This window comes from Chiloscyllium plagiosum, chromosome 21 (genome assembly GCF_004010195.1).
Source record: "Chiloscyllium plagiosum isolate BGI_BamShark_2017 chromosome 21, ASM401019v2, whole genome shotgun sequence".
NCBI lineage: Eukaryota > Metazoa > Chordata > Chondrichthyes > Orectolobiformes > Hemiscylliidae > Chiloscyllium > Chiloscyllium plagiosum.
In genome coordinates this window covers 47,133,176-47,139,050 of record NC_057730.1, presented here as the reverse complement: position 1 = coordinate 47,139,050, position 5,875 = coordinate 47,133,176, and positions in this window count along the sequence as shown.

Below are 5,875 nucleotides of genomic sequence, written 5' to 3'. Positions count from 1 at the left end.
TGTCTGCAACCCCCAATGGCTCCCAGCCTTATTCCTGATGAAGGGCTGTGGCCTGATACGTCAACTTTCCTGCTCCTCGGATGCTGCCTGACCTGCTGTGCTTTTCCAGCACCACTCTAATCTTGTCTCTAATCTCCTGCATCTGTGGTACCCACCTCTACCTATGCCCATAGTCCTGTCCATTTCAAGCCAATGGCACAAACTCAACGATCTTAAGTATGAAACACATTATACTTGGAGACATTTGGCCTTCAACTGTAAATTAGCAAATGGCATTCCATCATTACAGAATCTGGTAACTTGCCACATCCTCATAATGATTTATTTCTTGTTGTAAAGCTGTCAAGTTTAGTTAAGGGGGAATTGTAGTTACAATCAATGTGTCATTTTCTATGCCTATTGTTTCTATAATTAATGCATTTAGATATTTAAGCATTTGTTATACTTGCACAGCTTGATTTGCTAATAATTTGTCAAAAGTGTCAGTTGAGTGCTTATTTGGAATTATGAAAATAAAACCGCTTAACTCACTGTGCTTTCTTGCTGAAAACAAACATGGCTTGAACGATTTAATTTTTTTTCAATGTTGGCCATTATTTGTTCCTCAAAATGTTTCCTTTATGTAAATTAAATTGTCACTAATGAAAGGTAACTTGTGATTGACAAAGTATTGTGAAATGTGTATAGCATCATAATGTTGAAAAGATTAATAAAAGGAAAAAGACAAATTTATGAGGTTCTTCGCAGTATCAGCCAGTTATGAACAGACTCTTGAAAGTTAGGGCTTTACTGAAGAGTTGAGAAGGTTGCAAGGGAACCTCAGAGAAATCTTTGAGATTAGCAGAGATTGTGACAAATTGTTTTCAGTGATCGATGAGATGACAACCAAAGGTGCAATTTTCAAATAATTAAGCTCAGACTTAGAGGGGAAATTAGAAAAATACATTTTAAAGTATAGATTTGTTCAAATATAGAATTCTCTATGGTATGTTCATACAGAATCCATAAAATGCAAGGAACAAATTAATTGTTGTAAAAAGTGGAATACAGTGGGTACGAAGATTCATTTAAGAGAGCAGAAGTTGGAGGCTGAGGGAAGGCCTTAGAGGTTTATGAAATCATGAGGGGCAAATAGACAAGGTCTTTTCACCAGGTTGGGGGAGTCTATAACTAGAGGGCATAGGTTTAAGTTGAGAGTGGAAAAGTTTAAAAGAGACCTAAGGGGCAACTTTTTCACAGAGGGTGGTGTGTGTATGGAATGAGCTGCCAGAGGAAGTGGTGGAGGCTGCTACAATTACAACATTTCAAAGGCATCTGGATGGGTATATGAATAGGAAAGATTTAGAGTGATATGGGCCAAGTGCTAGCAAATTGGACTAGATTAGGTTAGAATATCTGGGTGGCGTGAACGAGTTGGACCAAAGGATCTGTTTTGTATTGTATATCTTTATGACGCTAATTAAAGTAGATTTAACAAAACCCCGGTATAGACATTGTGACACATCCTATATCTGTGTTGCATTAGTCAATGGTTCCATCTGCACTTGCGACATCAAGGCTATGATGCAAGTGCTGGAAAATGTAATTAGAGTAGTTAGGGGTTTGTTTTTGACTGGTGCAGACTCAGTGGGTCAAAGACCTCTATGGCTTGATGAAGGGAGCAAAAATTGAACTGGAATGTAATTTGAAAAAGTAGAACATAACAGATAATAAGACCAGTTAAAACAGATTGAGATAAAACAATTTAGACAACTAAATCTTGTAATCTTCAGTCAAATGATTTCCTGTTATACAAACTAGATAAAAGAATGGGAAATAAAATATTCAAGTGATAAAGAATGAACAACTCTGACTACATGATAATAGGAGCATTGATGTTCAGATGAATGTGGAGCCTTGTGTTAAAATACATAGGTCTTCTTTCAATATATCTCTGCACATTGTTGAATTGAACTTTTCTCATGTACAGTACATTAAAAGTCTGATGCTAACATGCATTTCCTGCTGTCACACTTTTGTCATCATTGATTTCCTCACATAATTTTCCACCAATTGCCGAAAACCAAAATAAAATAAAAGTTGAACTGAACAATATTGCAAATACATGAAGCCAAAGAGCAAAAAGGTGACTAATAATCAATGGTTAAATACTTGCATAATTGCCTGATATATATGGCAAAAAACAGGCTATTTAGCCCTCATAGGCCCAAGTTCAGGCCTATGTTTCACCCCAAAGCGTACTTCCAACCCCCCTTCATCAAACACCATCAACATATCATGCCATTTCTTTCTCTGACATCCATATCCAGTTTCCTTTTAAATGCATCAATGTTTGTTACCTGAACTACTCCTCAGGATAACCAGTTCCAGAATATAACTACTATCTGGGTAAATTCATTTCCCTCTAGTTTCCCATTGAATTCGTTCATGACTATCACTTAGATATGGCCCCGAGTTGTGGTCCCCCCACAAGTGGAAACATCTCTCAGACTATTGTATCAAATCCTGTCATAACCTTAAAGACGTTAATCAAATCAACCCTCTGACCTCGCCTCCAGAGGAAGCAGCCGTAACATGTTTCATCTTTTCTGATAGTTATGGCCATATATAACTGATAGTCATAAACACAAAAGTGCTTTGTACTTTTTATATCCTTTTAATGCTGTAGTTACAAGATCTACTTTACATACCCCGAAAGTCTCCTGCACATGATGAACAAACCCTTTCTGCTTTTGAATTCAAATCCTCCAGAAATGAACCCAGTGCTGTGTTTGCTTTTCTAATGGATGTATTAACCTAAGTCACTGCTTTTCATGATTTGTGTTTCTGTCTACCCATGTCTTTCTGTTCTTCTGTCCCTGTCAGGCACTTATTTTAGAACCTTATGGCCTGAATTGGAATGATGGGTTAATTTCAGGTTTACTACATAATTTTCTCTTCAGTGAGCTTTGCCCGATAAGGCCCTCTCTCAAAACAATGGTAAGAGTATCCTGCCTCTGTGCTCTGTAACTAACTATGGAGAGAAAGGGTGGAATGATGTATCCATTCTGTCAAAGGAAGGAATTCAAAATGAAGGGGCCACAGCATGGATTATGAAGGTTCATCAGCACTTGCATTTTTGAATGAATTTTTGTAAGCCTGTTGCCCCTTTTCTAAAGTGACCTTTCTGTGTGTGGTGGGTGCCCTTCTTAACCCTAGGAATCATTGACTTGATTCACACACAAGATCTGAAAACAGGTAAAGAAAAGTACAACGTCTAATATCACTGTGTCATTTTCATGGCAGGCCTGTAATTTCTTAGATGTTGATTTTTTCATTGAAGCAAAGGTTCTAAAAAACAGATGCTTTTCAGTAAGTTGGGAGGCTTCTTGTAGTTGAATTTCCAGGAGGTTGATCTTCAGATGAGCTTGAAATTTGAACAGGCTCGTGATAGTCTTTTCCCATTCACATGTTAATATTTATTACCTTGACTGCTGAGTTCCAGTAGTTCAGTGGTCTTCTCAGGGATTCTGACAGAACTCTATGAACAATTGCTGCTAAAATTAAGGTAGGCAGGAAGTTGATTTCCTCACTGTGTGATAAATACAAGTTCAAAGAGCTTTTTCAAAAGAAAGATGGCGTGCTAATAACACACATGATATTTTGATTGAGATTATGAAATTGCTGTATCTCATTTCGGTCAGAAGACTATCAGCAAGAGCAGATCCATGATATTTAAAATGTCACAGTATAAGGAGATAGAATCAATGTGTTTTTATGAAAGTGAAATAATGTTTAATAAGTTTATTAATGTCCTGGGTATGTAACAAGAGGAATTTGTATATTTGATCAGATTTATTGTTGTCACATGTACCTAAGTACAGTGAAAAGTTTTGTTTTGTGAGCAGTACAGGCTGATCATAACATACAAGGATATACAGATCATCAGGTGTTTAGACAGAGCGAGACATACTGGTTACTAGCTGCACTGGAAGTATGCAAAGCAAGATCAACATTATTTGAAGTTAGAGAGTTCATAATGTTGATTTTTAATGTATATAGATATCCAGAAGGCATTCAGTAAGGTGTCACATGAAACATTACTGCAAACTGTGAGAGCTTCCAGTCATAGAGTCATACAGCATGGAAACAGACCCTTTGATCCAACTCGTCCAGATCTCCTAACCTAATTTATCCCCTTTTCTTTTGGAATTAGAATCCCTACAGCGTGGAAACAGGCCCTTCGGTCCAACAAGTCCACACCGAACCTCCAAAGAGTAACCTACCCTATATTTACCCCTGACTAATAACCAATTTAGCATGGCCAATTCACCTTACCTGCACTTCTTTGGACTGTGGGAGGAAAATGGAGCAGCCGGAGGAAACCCACACAGACACAGGGAGAATGTGCAAACTCCACACAGACAGTTGCCTGAGGCTGGAATCAAACCCAAGTCCCTGGTGCTGTGAGGCAGAAGTGCTAACCACTGAGCTGCTGTGCTCCCCGTTTGCCAGCACTTGGCCCATATCCCTCTAATCCCTTCCTATTCATATACCCATCCAGATGCCTTTTAAATGCTGCAACTGTACCAGCCTCCACCACTTCCTCTGGCAGCTGATTCCATACATGCACCTCGCTCTGTGTGAAAAGGTTATCCCTTGGGTCTCTTTTATATCTTTCCCCTGTCACCCTAAACCGATGCCATCTAGTTCTGGACTCTCCCACCCCAGGGATAAGACCTTGTCTATTTATTCTATCCATGCCCCTCATGATTTTGTAAACCTCCTATAAGGTCACCCCTCCGCCTCCGTCGCACCAGGGAAAGCAGCCCCAGCCTGTTCAGCCTCTCCCTATAGCTCAAATCCTCCAACCCTGACAACATCCTTGTAAATATTTTCTGAACCTTTTCAAGTTTCACAACATCCTTCCAATAGGAAGTAGAACAGAATTGCATGCAATAATCCAAAAGTGGCCTAACCAACATCCTGTACAGCCACAACATGACCTCCCAACTCCTGAACTTAACTCTGACCAATAAAGAAAAGCATGACAAACGCCTTCTTCACTATCCTATCTACCTGTGACTCCACTTTCAAGGAGCTATGAACCTGCACTCCAAGGTCTCTTTGTTCAGCAACACTCCCTAGGACCTTACCATTAAGTGTATAAGTCCTGCTATGATTTGCTTTTCCAAAATGCAGCACTTCGCATTTATCTAAATTAAACTCTATCTGCCACTCCTCAGCGCATTGGCCCATCTGATGAAGGTCCTGTTGTACTCTGAGGTAACCTTCTTCGCTGTCCACTTTGGTGTCATCTGCATACGTACTAACTATACCTCCCATGTTCACATCCAAATTGTTTATATAAATGACGAAAAAGTCGTGGACCCAGCACCAATGCTTGTGGTCACAGGCCTCCAATCTGAAAAACAACCCTCCACCACCACCCTCTGTCTTCTACCTTTGAGCCAGTTCTGTAGTTCTCCCTGTATTCCGTGAGATCTCATCTTGCTAATTAGTCTCTCATGGGGAACCTTGTCAAACGCCTTACGAAGTCCATATAGATCACATCCACCACTGTGCCCTTATCAATCCTCTTTGTTACTTCTTCATACAACTCATTCAAGTTCATGAGAAATGATTTCCCATACACAAAGCCATGCTGACTATCCCTAATCAGTCCTTGCCTTTCCAAATACATGTAAATTCTGTCTGTCAGGATTCCCTCCAACAACTTGCCCACCACTGACTTTTCCTTACCATCTTTCTTAAACAGTGGCACCACATTAGCCAACTTCCAATCTCCTGGCACCTCACCAATGACTATCGATGATACAAATATCTCAGCAAGAGGCCTAGCAATCACTTCCCCAGCTTCCCATAGAGTTCTAGG